The sequence below is a fragment of the Castor canadensis genome, chromosome 5, assembly GCF_047511655.1.
Source record: "Castor canadensis chromosome 5, mCasCan1.hap1v2, whole genome shotgun sequence".
Lineage (NCBI taxonomy): Eukaryota > Metazoa > Chordata > Mammalia > Rodentia > Castoridae > Castor > Castor canadensis.
Genome location: NC_133390.1, coordinates 146,875,455 through 146,895,391, shown reverse-complemented (window position 1 = coordinate 146,895,391; position 19,937 = coordinate 146,875,455). Strand labels below are relative to the sequence as shown.

General features: G+C 40.3%; 2 long non-coding RNA genes across 2 annotated transcripts in view; one reads left to right on the top strand and one right to left on the bottom strand.

Annotated features, from left to right (window-relative positions):
- The window catches only part of LOC141423122 (uncharacterized), a 79,986-nt gene that overhangs the window by 17,741 nt on the left and 42,308 nt on the right, over nt 1–19,937 (bottom strand). The window lies entirely within an intron of this gene.
- On the top strand, nt 219–10,825 carry LOC141423121 (uncharacterized). The gene is made up of 2 exons (XR_012447774.1): nt 219–491; nt 10,371–10,825. It is a non-coding gene; the product is annotated as an uncharacterized lncRNA (long non-coding RNA).

Sequence of the window (19,937 nt, the reverse complement as noted above, 5' to 3'; positions counted from 1 at the left end):
AGGCAAAGCAAGTATTACGCATCCCCAGGATGCTGTGTTGTTTACTCTGCATCCTGCTGGCTGTGAGGCTCCATAAATTTGCTGGCATCAAGCAACTGCAGTATTTTTGGTGAGCTCTCCATCTCAGGCCAGCTTTGCAGGCGCTAGAATTCCTATCAGACACATATGTCATCAGTGCAATCCATGAAAATGCAGCTGCCTCCTAAAGATCCGTGAAAAGAAAGCTTTGGAAAAAACCAGCAGCCATGCTGGCCACTGTGGTAGAGAGGAAATGCAGCAGCCAGCAATCAAACCCAGACCAGTGATTCAGCAGAGAGGCTCTGGAGCTCAGGAATAAGCCAGGACACTGCCAACAACTGGTACCCAGATTCTCCTGGCAATTCTGAGAAGGTCATTTAACCTTTCTATGCCTAAAAAGATGTTTTTGTCTAAGGAAAACAATATTCACATACAGAGGAATAAACACAAAAGGCTTCCAAAATGAATTTGAGGTAAGGATTGTGTCAGTTTCTGTTGCATGACAAATAACTCTGCTTAGAGCCTTAAAAGACAATTATTTATTACTGCTCACAGTCTCTGAGAAGAAGGAGAATTGTGCAATTTCCCTCCCTAGGCTTGGAACTGGTATGCCATCACTTCTACCATATTCTATTTGCCTAATAGAGACACAGAGCCAGCCCACTTCTCAGTGGGAACTGCTGTAACTTCACTATATAAAGATACTCAGAGAGTGATGATATGGGGACATTTCTGTAATCTGCCACAGAAGAGTTTCCTTAGTTTGAGAGACCCTGAGACAAAGATGTGAGAACAAATGGTTTACATAGTTACTCAGGAATTGAAGGAAATATTGATAGGGAAGTGAGAGATTGAGATACTGAGAGGAAGCAGCCAGTAGAGGGAACACAACCAAGTCAGCTTAATGCCATTGGGGAACTCCAGAGCTAGTGTAATACACAGGCCTTATTGTTGTCCTACTGAGGGAGAAAGCTGGGATGTTTCCACATTGATTCATATCAGCCATTTATTGAGGGCTGCTCCCAGAGGACACTAATTCCCCATCATTACAGCTTCCCACAGTAAGCAAAGTGTCTGGAGAGATAGGAACCAGACCTTGGCAAAGAAGTGGCAGGTGCTGGCAACTGGTAGCCAGACCATGGTGCAGGTAAGGGGATGTGAAGAAAGTGCCTTACAGCTGCTCCTGCAGCTGTAGTATAATGATATTAACAATTAAAAAAAAAGAAAAGAAAAGAAAAACTCAAGCTTTGTGTTTTAAGTTTCTTTAGTCTGTTTTTTGTTGTTGTTGTTTTGTTTTTTAAGTCTGCTTTATTTTGGTCAGTGCCTCCATTGTCTTGCTGGTAAATGTTGGGACACCAAATGTCATTATAATGAATTATCCCATGGTTTAGGAAACAAAACGCCAAGTGATGTTCCTAACTGTCCTTGGAACACAGCAATTACCAGCATGAGTTGAGAGCAAACAACTGTCACTGCCATAGTGAGACAGGATCACTTCAGCTCTCCAAGGCCACCTCTCCCTTAAGCAGCCTTGGCAACAACATCACAGACCACAGAGGTGGGGGTGAAGAAGGCACAAAGGCACAGGCAGGGGTAGCTGATGACTTCTAAGGATTAGAATTCATGAAACCCTGGGAGGACAAACAGTTAGGAGAATGGACCCTTCTAGGCTCAGAAAGGTTTTTTAAATGTATTTTTAAAAAATGCACAGAAAGGAAAAACACTGAAGTTATAAAACAGTTATAGTGGGAGTGGAAATGAGATAGATAAGGTTAAAAATGAGGGTCAAAGTAATTTTATTTAAAATATTTTAAACAAATGAGCCAAAATGCCAACAATGATCAATTCTTCACAAGCATATCAGGCAGTTGTCATATTCTTGCCAAATTTCAGCAAAGGAAGGGAGGAAATGATCTCCTGTAATTATCCAGGCGTAATAGGGTGTGAGAGGTGACAACTCTTATCCAGAAAAAGGCCTGGTGCCTGACATGCATAGAAGCCTATACTGGGATTTTGCAAAATGAAAAGGCTTTATTATGCAGCATATGGACAAGAAGGTTAAGAGCTATAAGCTCAAATCTGCCTTCTGACCAGTTGGTAGTGGGGGTCCTTATAGGAAGGGAGGGGAGAAAGCTGCTTATTGATTGGATGAGAAGAAGAGCTATATGTTTCTTTGTGGGGGTTTCTTTGTTGGTGGGTGAGAAGATTTGAGCTTATGATATGATTGATTGGAAGACCTGGCTTCTGCTCATGTCCACTCTTAAAAAGCTAGATTCAAACTGGTAAGAATCCTTAATGAAAGGCCTGGAGGCTTTTTTCTAGAAGAAAACTTAAGCCCTGATGTGTCCAGGTCTCAGCCAATTTCAATACTGATATGAATCTGGAGTAACTTTTGAAATACTTCCTCCCACTGAGATTCCATTTCATTGTTAATAAGATGCCAGGAGATTGTCCTAAGCCTCAAACGAGATGATGCACCTTAATGCCTAACACAGTGCCTGAAGCAAGGTGATCCTTCAATGATGATGATAATGATTATGATGCATTCCTTGCTGCTCTCCCTAATCTCTCACACTGAGTGAAGTCATGGGATGACTGACTGGTGGTCTGGATATGACTAGTAAGGAAGTCTTAATTCTACTCTTTCCCTGTGAAGTTTGGATAATTTTAGTCCGTGAAATAAACTGACAGTAGACAGATGATTGAAAAAGAGCACACAACTAAAAGGGTTGACCCTTATAGCCACTTAAAGGGAGAGGGACTTGGGCTCCTGGGTGGAAAGGAAATGGCACAGGCTATGGAAGGAGGAGAATGTATGATGTACACAATGAGCAAGGGTGGTCTTAGTTTTTGGTTTTTTGTTTGTTTGTTAAATGGGACTGGGATTTGAACTCAGGTTTTTCTGCTTGTAAAGTACCCACTCTACTACTTGAGCCACCCCTCCAGTCCATTTTGCTCTGGTTATTTTAGAGATGGAGGTCTTGTTAACTATTTTCCCAGGCTGGCCTTGAACCTCCATTCACCAGTTATCAGCCTCCCAGGTAGCTAGGATTTCAGGCATGAGTCTCAGGCGCCAGGCACAAGAGTTGTCTTGTAATGCATATGAAGTATCCCAGGTAATAGCCACCTTAGTCATCTCTTGGTTAGCCAGGTGTCAGACCCCAGTGTCTTCTACTTATGGAAAGATCCCTCCAAAACAGAAAGAAAGATAGCAGATAGAAAGATCTCTGCCTGTATTTGGTATTTACCTTACTAAGGCAAGTAGATGTAAACTTCTTTTTACAAACAGACAGCTTTTCAGAGCCATTGACTTGTCTGCAGAGGGCTGCAGTTTCTCTGAATAACCAAATTGAAATGTGCAAAAGAAGCATATTTGGGGTGGGAATATTTTACCCTCCCACAATAGAAACAGAAAAATCTTAAATAAAGCCTTAACTTGACTCCTCAATCCAGGGACAGAATTGGTCTACAGAAAAAAGAAAACTGGTCTAGAAAATATGTCTAGAGAGACCTCCTGCCTTATGTAAAAAGAGATTCTGGAATTTAAAAATAAATACTTCCTAACATTCCACAGGCTTTAAAACCTACCTTGAAGAAGAACAACAACATAATCAATTTCCAGACTTTGGAGAAGGTATGGCTGGCAAAAAGATTAGATAATGCCTTTCTCTTTGAATATGAGTAAGAATGTTTGGTTTCTTATGCAAAAGTAGAGAAAGCCCACAGCCAGCCTTGACAATGCAAAAATGCTACAAGGAAAAGGAGGGAAAATGTGCCTCAAAGGGTAGAAGATTTGAAACCCAAGAGTAGAAACTCTTGGCTCTGCTTTCTCAATCTTTATTTAGGACAATCTCTTTCAGCTTCAAAAAATCCCAGATGAAATGAGACCCTGGGGAATGCCACACTGCCTTTTAAAGGCCATCATCAGCTTCCCTGGAAAGATGGAGAGAGGCCAGAGATGCCTTCTCTTGGGGGAAGGGTGGTGTCAGGCTCTGATTCCTTCACTCAACAGACCTTTCTCCCTGCTCTCCAGTCACTCACCACTTTCCCATTCCTCGTATACATTCCAACCCATTTCCAACCCCTATCTACTTTGTTTCCTCTTTTTAGAGCTCTTCCCAGATCTCTCCATGACTGGCTCATTCTCTTCTTTAAAGCCACAGCTCCAATATACTTTCATTGGCCTCATTCATTTCCTGCAAACCTGGTGATGATTTATATCATCTTGTTTACTTCTTATTTATTACCTTCCCATCCCATTAGATCATAAGCTTTACAGAGGTAGGAAATGTGACTTTCTTGTTCTCTGCTGTACCACCTAGCACTTAGTACTCAATCATTGTCTCTCTTCTTAAAGGAGAACATTAATGCCAAATCCTATGGACTGAAGCACTGAAACTTCTTACCTTGCCTTTCACATGGTTCTCTACCTCTGCTTAGATAATCTTTAGACCATCACATAGGGAAAGGCAGACTTTTGGGATCAAGTTTGAAAGCAATTTGAAGGACTGAAGGACAGACTGCAGGAGGTCATAAAAGGTGATAAGTGGTCAAGGAGACACTTATCCTCCCTAGGAAACGCCTGTTTGCATCTGAAAGGCATCTCCACCCTCAGACAATGCAAAAATAGGCTATAAAACCCACTCCCCACCCTGACCCATGGGATCACTGGTTTCCGGTCCCCCTGCATTCCCCAATATGCAATCTTTTTCTTCTCTTTTCTCTAACTAAAATTCTCTACAGATAAAATCTTTCCAACCTCTACTGTTAGAGTCTGTCTGTGCTTTCATTCTGAGTGGCTCAAGAACCCTGCCATCCGTGCATCATATTTGGCGATGACGAAGGGACCAGCTGTCACCTGAGGTCGGTATAGGTTGTGCCAAACTGGGAAAGGCTGCCTAAGAATGTGACCATGAGCATCCAGCACTCCAGTGGAGTCTGTTTTCCAGGAGAGACCCCCCCCCCCCACCACAGCCTATCTATGGTGGGACTCTCAGGTCAACCTTTTCTCCCTCTCTCTCTGTCTGGTTAAGGAGGGTTTCTTCCTTGGGAAACTGAGGAAAAGCTCCAAGCCCACTACAGCTGTATGACAGGCAATCTAAGGAAACTCAGACACCAAGCAGGGGTTTATACTGCACTGCCAATGCTATGTGGTGGAACTCAACTTCAGTGCACCAAGGCTTTTTCTTTTTTCCTCTCCTTAAATGCTAACTCCCTTTTTCAAGATCTGACCAGCTTAAGGGGAGGTCTGAAAACAGCCTGTGGAAAGGAAAGTTTGTCTTCAAGCCATAAAAGGTGTTCTGGCTGGGGCACTCCCTGGTGTCACCCAAAGGCTGAAGACACAACTTCCTGATCCACCCTGAGGCCCCAAAGGCAGCTAAGTCTCAGACCCCTCCAGCCATGTCTGTGGCAAACAGGCAATCAGATCTCTTACACTTCCTTCATAGTTTCTGTGGCCTGAGAGTAGAGGTCACCTCTTGCTTCCAGTGCTCCAGTATTGCCTTTGGGCAGGATCGACCTGGACAGCAGGAATGGTCAATAATCCCTCATGCGTTGAGGCTGGAAACTCTTTTTCCCCAGTCCTCAGCCTCTCCTTCCCCTTTCCCAAATAGTTCAGGATGAGTGCCCCCTCCCCACTTTGCTCTAAACAACAGTGAGCTTCTTTCTTCAGGGAGTTTGGGAAACCAGAAAGTGATAGTCTCCAATTTAGGCTTAACTGTCTTTGTCAAGCATCAGATTCATTGGTTAAACAGGTTCCACAGCCTGCCCTCGGGGAAAGAAAAAAAAAAACAGTTAAAAGGCAAAAACCACAGGTCTTTGTTTTTTGCCCCTTACTGGACCAAAAGCCTCCAGATGCTCTCTCTCTCTCCTTTCATTGAAAGCATATATGCCTCACAGGATATATAGGGGGACAAAAGTCTTCATCAAGAGTCCCCATCCATGCCTCTAGAGGGGTCGTCCTTCTGGCTGTGCAAGCCCTGTTGGTTACTTTGATAGAGTTACTTTTTAATTACAAGCGTTCAGCTGATAGAGGAAAACTAGGCCTACCTGGGTCGCAGGGCAAACAGGCAAGTCAAAATAGATGAGAGATTGGTCAAAGATCATCTCAGGGCGGTGGGTGCAACTGAGATATCTATCTGTAAATTTTCCACAACTCTACTCATGAGTGGCGGTGGAAGGAGCAAGGGAGAGCAGGACGCCCTCTCCCACTAGAGTTTCTCCTCATCTGGGGACGCTTAGATAAAAGGAGAAACCTCTGTTAAGGTGACCAATTTTCCCTGGTTTCCCTTTTTAGATGGGGAATCAAGCCTCAAGGATCCAGGAAGGATCTCCCCTTGCCTGCTTATTAAAACATTGGAAAGATCTTGATCTAGAAAGTCTTCAGCAAAAGCGACTCAAGTTTTATTGCACTCAGGCTTGGCCACAATATCCTCTGGGAGGTGAGGAAAGATGACCAGAAGGAGGGAGCATTAATTATAATACCATTCTTCAATTAGATATGTTCTGTAAAAAGGAGGGAAAGTGGACCAAAGTTCCATACTTTCAATTGTTCTTTTTCCTTAGAGATCACCCAGAATGGCTAAACAAATGCAGTCTAGATACCCAGACTTGGTAACCCTTTGCAAAAAGCTCCCAAACTCCCTTGAACCAAAAAACCCATCTAATGCTCCATCAGCTCCTCCTCTCCCCCCTTACCCAGCTACCTCACACACCAGACATCGACCCACAGGACTCCACCCCCTCCAGTTAATTCCTGGAGGGGACAGAGCTCATGTTCCTTTTAGAGTGAGTGAACTTAAAGAAATAAAAAAGGATTCAGGAAATTACACAGAAAACCCAGATCAGTACATCCAGGCATTTAGAGAAGTCAGCCAAAACTTTGAACTGAGCTGGAAAGATGTAATGCTATTGCTATCTCAGACCCTCACTTCTCTAAAGAAACAGCAGGTTCTAGATCAGGCAGTCACAGCTGGAGACAATTATCACTTAGATAAAAGCAGCCCTACTCCCTACTACAGTCCTCACAGGAGGAGGAAGGGAATGGAGAAGAAAAAGACATTGGATGCCTAGAAGGGAGCCTCAATTCCCAATTCCAACAGTAGATCAGGAAGTACCTAGGTATGACCCTAAGTGGGACCCTGAAAATGACAAGGATGAATAGAGTCATAATCATTTCATCCACTGCATTCTTGAGGGTCTAAGGAGAGCCAAGGTAAAACCTCTTACTCTCCCAAGTCACAGCTGTACAGCAAGGATCCTTAGAAACTCCAGTAGCTTTCCTACAGAGACTTAAGGATGCTTTACAAAAGCATACCAACATTATACCAGAGTCAAGGAAGAGGAAATCGTCCTAAAAAGATAAATTTCTAACACAGTCAGCACAAGATATCCATAAAAAGCTTCAGAAATTGGTGGCTGAAGGGAGCAGAGATCTAGACCAATTGGTCCATGTAGCCACGTCTGTATACTATAATAGGGACTTAGAAAAAGAAAGGAAGGACCTGGAAAAGGAAAAGAGAAAGGATAAGCAGTAGGAGGCTCTGATCCCAGCGCTCAGAGAGGCTCCCCAGGGGCAAAGTCCAAACCTGAGGACATGCTTTCAATGTGGACAGGCAGGCCATTTTAGGAGGGAGTGCCCCCAGAGAAAGCTACCTCTGGGACCCTGCCCCATTTGTTGGGGAAAACACTGGAAGGCACACTGTCCCCGGTTCTCAGGGGAACCGAGGTCAGAGCCTCCCACCCAAAGATGGGTCCCGGGGCCTCCCATCCAGGCTTTGTAACCACTGTAAAAGCAGAAGAGCCCCAAATTAAGCACAAGTTCAGCCTCCTTATTGATACTGGAGCCAGCATCTCAGTTATTCCTTTCTCTCCTGGACCCAGGCCCTCCAAGAAAATTACTGTTCGAGGCATATCAGGCCAGCCTCTAGAGCATTATTTCGCTCAGCCTTTAGCCTGCTTCTGGGGAGATTTCCATTTCTGTCACTCCTTTTTAATTGTCCCAGAAAACCCTACTCCTCTACTAGGGCAAGACCTTCTATCCAAATTGGAGGTATAGCTACTTTTACCCCCAGGAGTACTTTTGCTTGCCCCTAATAGAGGAACAAGTAGACCCCACAGTGTGGATGAATAGACACACTGTGGGACAGGCATGAACAACTGCCCCAGTCCTAATTCATCTCAAGGACCCCTCCTGGTTTCCCCATCAAAAACAATATCCTTTAAAGCCGGAAGTTAAGGAGGGGCCAATTCCCATAATCATAGACTTAAAGAGAGAGGAGCTGCTAATAGAATGCTCCAGCCCATATAATACTCCTATTCTCAATGTCAGGAAGGGACCTAACAAATGGAGGCTAGTCCAGGATCTCTGTCTGATCAACAAAGCAGTAGTGCCTCTCTACCCTGTAGTTCCAAATTCCTATGTGCTTTTAGCCCAAATACCTCCAGGTACCACTTACTACTCTTTCCCGGATTTAAAAGACACCTTCTTTTGCATTCCCTTACACCCTAAAAGTCAACCTATCTTTGACTTTGAGGACTCCACAAGAAAGTCTGGACAGGTCACCTGGACTGTCCTCCTCAGGGATTCAGAGGCAGCCCCCACCTCTTTGAGTTGGCTCTAACCCAAGACCTGGCAGAATGGCAATATCCACAAGCTACTCTGCTACAATATGTAGATGATCTCCTGCTCTGTGGACCAAATGAGCCCATCATTTCACGAGCCACTGAGTCCCTACTAAACTTCTTAGCAGATAGAAGTTATAAAATCTCGAAAGAAAAAGCCCAATTGTATCAGTCTAGGGTTACATATTTAGGTCTTGTCCTGGAGAAAGAAATAAGGTCTCTAGGAGAAGAAAGAATCAGTCCAATCCTGATGTTCCCTCTACCTAAAAGTCTAAAGCAATTGAGGGCCTTTTTGGAGGTCACAGAATACTGTAGAATTTGGATCCTGGGATATGTAGACCTAGCCAGGCCCTTACATCAAATCCTTAAGGAAGCACAGAAGGATACTCAGCCCTTTATTGAATGGGATGATGAGTCAGAAAATGCATTCCACAGGTTAAAGAAGGCTCTTATGACAGCTCCTGCCCTGGGTCTCCCAGTATAACTCAAGTTTAAATTATACGTCTATGAAAAGGGAGGACTGGCCTTGGGCATGGTGACTCAACTCTGGGGCATCACTCCCAGCCAGTAGGCTACTTAAGCAAAGAGTTAGATCAGATAGCCAAGGGATGGCCAGGATGCCTCAGAGCAATGGCCGCAGTAAGCCTTCTAGTGCTTGAAGCTCAGAAACTTATCCTAAACCGCCCCCTAAAGGTTTATACCCCACACGACCTAGGGAGAATTTTAAACTCAAAAGGAGAACTTTGGCTATCTGACAGCCATCTACTTAAATATCAGGCCTAGCTTCTGGGAGGGACAGAAATAACTTTAAGGACCTGTCAGAGCCTAAATCCTGCATCCCTTCTACCAGAGGCAGAGGGAAATCCTGAACACTCGTGTGAGGAGGTACTTATGGAAAATTATGCTGCCTGACCTGACTTAACTGATCAGCCCTTTAAAAACCCAGATCTAGAATTATACACTGATGGCAGTTCCTTTGTCAAGGATGGTGTCAGACATGCAGGGTTTGCAGTTGTGACAGAATTTGGCACCCTCAAATCAGGTCCTCTGCCTCCTAATACAAGTGCTCAATTGGCAGAATTAGTGGTCCTGACAGAAGCCCTAAGACTGTCAAAAGAACAGATTCTAAGTATTCCTTCCTGATCCTGCATGCTCATGCAGCCATTTGGAAGAAAAGAGAAATGCTAACTACAATAGAAGCAGCTTCCCATAGAAATAAGAGAGGTTACTTTAATAGTTTTAGGGATAACAGCATTAGTTGCAGCCTTGCTGGAATCAGCTATGGGGTGATTGTCAATCATGTAACTGCAAAAAACCTAACCAAAGTGGTAGAGGACACCTCAGACTAGGTAGGCCTTGCTATTAAGGACATGCAAAGGTCTTTGTTGTCCCTTGCCTGTATGGTAATGGGCCACCGCCTGGCTCTAGATTTTCTCTTGGCTAAACAAGGGGGGGTATGTGCCATTGCCAATACCTCCTGTTGCACATATATAAACACTTCAGGCATTGTAGAGGAACGTGCAGATCACATTCTCCAACAGGCTAAATGGCTCCGGGAGCAATCTCTTGAAACTCAGGTTTCTACTCAGGTATGGGAACAAATAAAATCCTGGCTTCCCTCCAGGACTTGGTTCCTACCCTTTCTGGGGCCTATAGTTGCTTTATTCTTTTGCTTGTGTTTGGGCCTTGCATTTTAAACTTACTTGTTAAATTTGTTTCTTCTCTCCTAGAATCCATCAAACTACAAACACCTCTGATGGAGATGAAAACGACCTACTACCAACGGGACCTTGTGGTCAGCCCTGATACTGTGGGCCCCTTCATCACCCCCTGTCAGCAGGAAGCAGTTACTGAACAGACCACGTTGTCCCTATCCCTAACAGCAGTTAGGGCAACCATTGAGTGGGGGAATGAAGGACTGAAGGATGGACTGCAGGAGGTCACAAAAGGTGATAAGTGGTCAAGGAGACACTTCCCCTCCCTAGGAAACACCTGTTTGCATCTGAAAGGCATCATCAGGCAATGCAAAAAGGCTATAAAACCCACTCCCCACCCTGACCCACAGGGATCACTGGTTTCCGGGGATCACCGGTTTCTGGTCCCCCTGTATTCCCCAATATGCTGTCTTTCTCTTCTCTTTTCTGTAACTAAAATTCTCTACAGATAAAATCTTTCTGACCTCTGCTGTTAGAGTCTGTCTGTGCTTTCATTCTCAGAGCAGGCTCAAGAACCCTGAGCATCTGAAATTCCTGTGCGTGTCATCTGTGCATCAAATTATATGATTAAGTTATATTTATTGAGCATTGACTGTGTGTTAGCATGATTCTAAGTTCTTCATGTGCCTATGAAATAGACACTGTTTTTGTTCCCATTTTATACATAAGAAAACAAAAGAGAAGTTAAGTAATTTTCCCAAGGTAGTAATATTATTAACAGTAAATATCAGTCAGCTAATTTGACAACGATGCTACACAGCGAACACTTGATTTAGTTACCGTTTACCTAACAATATTTACACTCGTACTCATGGGTCTATAAGGTATTGCAGCCTAACTACATGTGACTGGAATGAACTGAGTAGCCCTAGAGTGTGTTGTTGACTGGGTTTGTCTCCAGATTGCAGGATGAATTCTGGGTTTAGCACATAGTATTCATTTGGGGTCCAGGCTGAAGGAAAAACGGTAGCCCAGGAAATGCACTTCTCATAATGGATTACTTAGTTCAAGAACAAAGTCTACCTATGCAAGCACACTGAATTAAGGCCCTACTCAATGTCAATAGCATTCCAACTGACAAAGCAAGTCTCATGGCTAAGTCCAACATCAATGGAATGAACAAATGAATTTTGTTCATGGTGGGAGATTAAAGGGGATGAATAGTAACAAAATATCACCCAGACTGTCACATTAACATATAGAAAATTCTTGCTTGCTATATGCCAGGCACTAGTTAAGCATTAGTAACTCATCTAATCCTCATAATAACACAATGAGGTTGGTAATAGGTCATATAAGCAGCTGGTAATGAAGCTGCAATTTGAACCTAATACTTCTTCAGCCACCGTGCTATACAGCCTCTCACAGGAAAAGAAATGAAAGAACCCTGAGCTTTTGATTGTAAGAAACTTAATAGTAGTCCACTCAATATAACCTTAAAAGGAAATGCCACGGATGTTTTGGTAATTTGAAAGCCACCAGTAACTAAAGTCACACTCTCTCTCAGGGACTATGAAACTTCTTTCTCCTCTATCTACTCCATTATCCACTCTCTGCACACACTCTCTTAATTTGTTCCTGTTCATAGTTCATATTAGCATCCATACCTTAAAGCTACAAGAATTTACATATCTGCCCTCCACCACAGACTAGCTGCAAATCACAACTCTTTCACTCTCTCTCTCTCTCTTTGGGGTGTGTGTGTGTGTGTGTGTGTGTATAGTTCACATTCCCAAGAGAATAGATTTCATTAGCTCAGCTAAATCTATGCATGGGCTACCTTGGGTCAGCTGTCCATTCCTGGATTAATCAATCATGGTGAGGAATGATATGGTGGGATGGTATCACACACTGTGTGATACTCTATGAATGTGGCAAGTTTTCTAGAAAGGACTGTACATGAAGTAGGCAATGAAACTTGTCTGGCATACAGCTCTTACTGAAGTATGGCATGCATGCAGTAAAGTTCATCAATCATAAATATGCCATTCTATTAACATTGACAATATCTATACATCCATATAACTAGAACCCAGGTTTAAAAAGAAGCAGAACACACCAGAAGCCTCCTTTGTCTGGTCTTCTTCTTCTCTGAAGGGTAAGCAGCATCCTAGTTCCTTTCATCATTGAGCAGCTGGTTTTATGTTATATTTCATGAATGGGGTCATATAATAAATACTGTTTTGTGCCTGGCTTCTTTCACTCAACATTATGTTTTTGAAACCTATTCATATTATTGTAGGTAGTATAGCTCTTCATTCTCATTGCTTTACTATAACTTATTGGGTAAGCATATAACAATTTATTCATTGTACTATTGATGGGTATTTGGGGTTTTTTTTCCCAGTTTTGACTTTACTTATTGCAAATATCAATGATATAGATACGTCTTTGGAATATACATGTTTGTCTTGTTAGTGAGTATATTTATTTTGGATGCAAAGATGTTGAGATTTTAAAAACTTCACAAAAGTGTAGGAAAAAGATTAACTAAACTTAGACACTTAGACTCAACTTCACAAATGCTAAGTTTGGGGCTTACCCAATCATCCAATATTTTGTGCCCATTATATAACCTCATTGGATGAACCTTATGTAGCTAAAGATTGGAAGTATAAGATGGTAGATAAAAAGGAGGCCTTCCATAGATGTGCGACTAGTATTAAATGGTTTACACAAGGTATAAAAAAATGACAATTTATAGAATGAAAGTGAGTTCTCATTCAAAACTACACAGGTCAGAAGGAAGTACTCCAATATTTTTCAAGTGTTGAAAGAAGACTGTTTACATAGAATCCAAGATACAGTGATGATGTCTCTGGGGAATGAAGGAAAAATCAAGACATCCTCAGAAGGAGGAAAACTAAGAATGATCATCAACAGATCTACTCTAGGAAGAAAGGAAATGATGAAAAACGAAACTTGGAACATCAGGAAGGAAACAATACAGTGATTAAAAATATTAGTAAGTATAACAGACTTTCTTGAGACTTAAATTATATATGATGTTTAAAGCAAAAAAATTTGAACATTGTCTGATATGGCTCTAAATGTATGTAGAAGAAATATTTATTAAAATTATATTATTAATAGGGGATAGTAAATAGACAAAAAGTGAGGTAAGGATTTCTACACTTCATTTAAACTGGTAAAAGCAATAGCACCAAGACTGTGATTGAGATCTATCTATCATCTATCTATCTATCTAATCTATCTATCATCTCAGCCGCTAAAATAGCTATATAAAAAAATATACTCAAAAACACTATAGATAATTCAAGATGTGAGTCTAAACAAATGTTCAAGTTATATACATACAGGCAAGAAAAGGTAAACAGAAATAAAAACAGAATAAACATAAAACAAATAAAATAAAATGGCAGACTTAAGCCCTGAAATACTTACAAATACATTAAATTTAAGGGTTTAAATACCCTTAAAATTAAAAGAAAAATTGTCAGAATGGATTAAACATAACCCAACTATATGTTGACCATAAGAGAAGTAAAATATAACAATACGGAGAGGTTGTAAGTAAACTGATAGAAAAAAAATATATCAATAAAAGTAAAATAGAAGCAACTATATTAATATCAAACAAAATGAACTCCAGACAAAAAAAGATTATGAGAGATAAATTACTTACTAATGAAAGGATCAATCTACCAAGAATACATAGGAATACTAACTGTATCATACAAGCTGAAAAATATGTGAAACAAAAGCTGATAGAATTGAAAGAAGAAATAGATAAATCCATAATTATAATTAGATAGTTCAATACTCCTTTTTAAATATTTGATAGAACAAATAGACAGAAAATCAGAAAAGATATACATCAGAAAAGATATGCCAAAAATATACACTGTCAATCAACAGGCTCTAATAGTCATCTATAGAAGTATCCTCCCAAGAAAAGCAGAATACACATTTTTTTTCAAGAGTCCACAGAAGATACACCAAGACAGACCAGTTCCTGGGTCATAAAATTATCCTCAACAAATTTAAAAGAATTGCATTCATACAGAGTGTGTTCTACCACAACAGAATAATTCTCAAAACCAATAATAGAAAGATAGCAGGAAAATCTCCAGACACTTTAAAACAAAATACACTTCTAAGTAATTTATGTACCAAAGATGAAGTCTGAAGGGAAATAGAAAATACTGTATGTGTGATGGTTAATTTTGATTGTCAACTTGATTGGATTGAGAAACACCTAGGAAACTGGTAAAGCACACCTTCAGGTGTGTCTGTGATGGCATTGCCATCACTGCTTTCATGACTAGATCATGAGAGCTCTGACCTAATGAATGGTTTAATCTATTGGTGGATACATTTAAGCCACTGATGGGTAGTAAAATTTACACAGATTATTGGAAGATGGTGAAACTATGGAAGGTGGGGTATAACTGAAGGAACTGAGTCACTGGGGCATGTCTTTGGAGACTCTGTCTTGCTCTGCCCCTTTCTGTTACTTCTCTGCTTCCTGTCCACTATGAGGTGAACAGCCTCTGCCATATTCTCCTGCTGCAATGATGTACTGCCTCACAAAAAACCCAGAAACACAGAGCCAAGTGATAATGAACTAAACACCCTGAAACTGTGAGCTAAATAAATAATTCCTCCTGCTAAGTTGTTTTTCTCATATGTTTTCAAAGCAACATGAAGTCAGATTAGTACCTCATAAACTGAATAAAAATGAAAATACAGCAAATCAAAATCTGAGTAATGTAGCTAAAGCAGCATTGAGAGCAAAATGCGCTAAAGGCATACACTATAATTGGGGGGAAAGTCTTAAATAAAGAAAGCTAACCTATCTCAAGAACAGAAAAAGAAGAGCGAAATGAACAAAAAAAAAGTGAGAAGAGAAATTAATGAAATGGAAAACAGAATATCAATGAAATAAAAACTGGTCCTTTGAAAACATCAATTAAATTTATAAACTTCAATCAGGAGAGATAAATTAAAATAAGAGTACAATTGGATATCCAGGAACTAAAAAATGACCTTTGATCCCTTGTGCCACAAAAAAAAAAAAAAAGGACATTTTGCACAAAAAAAGGGTCAAAAACTCAAGTGTAAATTTTAATACTATAAAACTTTAGAAAACAAATTGGAATATAAGCACTATCAAAGAATTCTTAAATTTGACACCAAAAACATCCATAAAAGGAAAAGTTGGGAAAATAAACTTTACTGAAGTAAGGAAATTTTTGCTTTGTGAAAGATCTTATCAAAGTATAAAAAGACAAGATCCAGACTGGGAGAAAATATTTGAAAGCCACATACATGACAAAGGACTAGCATCTCAGATATATTTAATAACTTTTAAAATTAAACAGTAAACAATCCAATGAGAAAACTGACAAAAGACAAGAAGAAACATTTCACTCAAGAAGATATACTAATAGAAAGTAAGCACATAAAAAGATGTTCAATATCGTTAGTCATCAGGAAAAAGCAAATTAAAACCACAATGAGCTATCGTTACATACCTATCAGAATAGCTAAAATTAAAAAAGAGTCAATAACAACAAATATTGACAAGGGTGCAGAGACATTGTATCACTTACACATTTCTGATGGGAATATAAAATGCTACATGTCATTCTGGAATGCATTTGGCAGGTTTTTTTTTAATAAACAGACACTCTCGTAAGACCCAGCCATTACATATCTGGCCCATATCCCAGAGAAATGAGAATTTATGTTCACACAAAAACCTATGCATGAATATATACTGTAGATTTATTTGTAATAGTCAAAAACTATAAGCAACCCAGATGTCCTTCAAGGGATGATTGGTTTAACCCCCAATTCCATACCACGAAATACAAGTCAACAATCCAAAAGAATCTCCAGAAAATTATGTAAAGTAGCAAAAAGCAAATACCAAAAGTCTCATACTACAAGGTCTCTCTAGATTTATATAGCATTCTTAAAATGACAAAATTAAAGACACAGAAAACACATTAGTAGTTGCCAGGGGTTAAGGAATGAAAATGGGTGGAAGGGAAAATGGTATGATTATAAAGTATAGCATGAATGATCTTTCTGCTAATGGGAATATTCTACTGGATCAAGATCATATCCTGGTTCTGATATTATACCATAGTCTGGCAAGATGTCACCATTGGAAGGAAACTATACTTAAGATCCCTATCACTTTTTATAACTTCGTGTGAATCTAAAGTTATCTCAAAACGTTTTATGTTTTGAAAGGTTAAGGCAAAAGTGATTTTTTAAGTGAAAGTAATCAAGTGGATAAATTAGCCAGGTATAGTGGCACATGCTTGTAATACTAACACTCAGGAGGCTGAGGCAGGAGGACTGTGAGTTCAAGGCCAGCCTAGACTACATAGGGAGGCACCATCTCAAAAAAGAAAAAAGAAAATAAGTGGAGAAAATTATTGGGAAGCACACTGGACTAGGAGTCAAAAGTCCTAGATTCAAGTATTGATTTGACTAACTGGAGAAAAATCACTCTCCTTGTCCAAACTCATTTGCTGACAATAGGCACAAATTACATCAATTGAAAATAAAACTTAAAAATATATAAAAATCAAAGCTCTGAGCCAGGTACAGAGGTTCATGCCTCTAATCCCAGCTACTTAAAAGGCTGAGATTGGGAGGATTATGGTTAGGGGCCAGTCAGAGCAAAAAAGTCCATGAGACCCCAACTCAACACTTGGGGTGTGGCTGTGCAAGTCTGGGTGTGGCAGTGCAAGTCTGTCATCCCAGCTACAGCAGGAAGTGTGAGTAGGAGGATTGTGGTCCAGGCCCATTGGGGCAAAAAGTAAGGCTCTATCTAAAAAAATAACTAGAGCAAAAAGGGTTCGGCATGGTTCAAGCAGTAAAGCACTTGCCTAGCAAGCATGAAGCCCCAGTACCACCACCAAAATAAGAAAAAAATAAGAATCACTGCTCCATTTAAATGTCACATTTCTGCTGGTGATTCAGGAACGTAAGTATCTAGCTAGACCACCAACAAGTTCCCTTTTCACCATTAGCCAATAAAGCCCTGCAATACAACCAAAGAACAATTTTTTACAAGAGAAGAGATTTCTATGGCTCACTCAAGAGGCTGGGAATATACCAAGTGTTCACTGTCCTGCTGCAAAGAATGCTGTCCAGTCACCTCACTTAATCTGTTTTTTAGAGAATGGAACATCTCAAGGCTGAGCTCTCACTTCCAATATTTTCTATTTTAGGATGGGTTTGGGAGAGGTTGCAAAGATTTCAGCTTATGGTCCTTTACATGAGAGAGAAACCACTTGGCTATTTATAGCCTAAGGAGACAGAGTTAGAAGGAATAAAGCCAAATTTGGCTCTCACTGTTTTGAAGACAGATAGTGGAGATAATTTACTCTATCAGAAGCATTTGAATCTACTGAGTTTTTTTTTTATAGTCATTAATCTTCGGTTACTTCAATAAATTCTAAACTAGCAAAAGAGGAAATAGTGTTTATTTAATGGGAAGTTTAATAGGAGTCAGTGGATTCAGTACCCCGAAGTTGGTATTGAGGGCTCAGACTCTCTCTATTTCTTGTGTAGGTGATTCACATATTTGGCTTCATTTTTAAGACTGGTTTCCACCAAGGAACAAATGTGAATTCATCTACCTTCATTCAAATCTGAATAGCTGAATAGCTTACTCTTAAATGCAAGGCAGAACAGCTCCCCTCCCCCTGCTGAGACTCCAACAAATGTCTCCTCACTATCATTGGGCAAAACTGTGTCACATGACATTTTATGAATCAGTCACAGATGAGAGGTATGAGATAGCCCTTAGTCTACTCAGATTGACTCCTGAAGCTGAGGCAATTCCTCTGAGTCACATGGGCTGAAGGAGAACTGAGTACCTAAACAAAAAGAATCTGCTGTCAGGAAGAAAAATGAGGTAGTAAGTGCTATATAGGCAGGTGATGCTCTCGGACTAAGTGACATATATCTGAAGACTCATACTAAATGGTACACATATAGGGTTAAGGCTTAACTATTCTGGTTTTGAATCTTTCTTTAAACTAGCTATGAAACTTTATGTAAATCAAATTCTTGGGCCCTCATTTCCTTATTTCTGAAAGGAAATAAAACTATATAATCTTTGGTGAGTTACTTACTTTCTTTGTATATCATCTTCCTCATCTGTAAATCTTTCATCTAACATTAATAATACTTTACTCATAAAGTTGTATATTAATTTTCTGAGGATGCTTAACAAAGTACCATAAACTGTGTATCTTAAACAAAAATTTCTTTTCTCACAATTCTGGAGTCTAAAAGTCCAACATCAAGATGTCAGCAGTGTTGGTTTCTTCTGAGAATCTCTCTCTTTAGCTTGTTAAAGGCCCTCTTCTCTCTATATCCTCACAGGATCTTTCTTCTCTGAGTGTCTGTGTCCTAAACTCCTCTTCTTACAAGAACATCACTCATATTGTTTTAGGACCTACCCTAATGACCTCATTTTATTGCTTTAAATAAGCCATCTCCAAATAGGCCACATTCTGAAGTACTGGAGGTTGGGATGTCAACATATGAATCATGGGGTAATGCAATTCAGTTGGTGTGAGGATTAAATGTTTTAATATGTATAACAACCTATATCTATGCAGTAGGTACATGCAACAGAGACTAACATTTTTCCTATTTTCAGTAGTAACAATACTTGAAGTAGTAGTAGCATCAGTAGTAGGAATAGTAGCAGAACCGTTGAAGAAAGGGTGAAAGAATCTTTACGAAAGGAAAGGGGAAGATATATTAAAGGAGAAATGAGACACAAGAGAATAGTATTTTTCATCACACTATTTATAGTTCGTTACTATGTATAACGTATTATATTTAAACTCAGTGTCTTGTGCCTGCAATCCCAGCTATTCAAGAAGTAGAGATCAGAGAGATCAGAGTTCAAGGCCAACCCAGGCCTTGATTGGCCAGGGTTGAGATTCCATCTCAACCAATAAAAGTAGGGCATGGTGGAATGTGCCTGTTACCCCAGCTATGCAGGAAGTATAAATAAGAGGGTCAGGATTGCTGTCCAGGCCAGACTAGGCATAAACACAAGATCCTATTTGAAAAATACCTAGGAGTAGGAGGGAGAATAATGGAGAGGATGAACCAACTTAGAGTATAATACATGTATATATGGAAATGGCACAATGAAACCCCCTGTGTAACTATCACAAACTTAAAAAAAATGTTCTTTTTTAATAAATGAAAGAAAGATAAAACAGCTCCTGTCTGGGGGGTGGTACCAGTGGGAGGGGGCAGGGCATAAGGAAAGGGTGAAGGAGGGAATATGGTGGAGGTATTTTGTAGTAATGTATGAAAATAGAACAATGAAACCTGTTGAAAGTGTTCTTAGAAGTGAGGAGGGGCAAAAAAGGAAAAGGATGGAGAGGGTGGATCTAATTAAGACATATTGTAATCCCTTATGTAGCTGTCACAAGGTATCCCCTGTATAACTATACCATGCTAAGAAAAAAGAATACCTAAAGGCAAAAAGGGCTGGGGGTGTGGCTCAAGTTGTAAAGCACCTGCCTAGCAAGCACAAGGCCCTGAGTTCAAACCCCATTACTACAA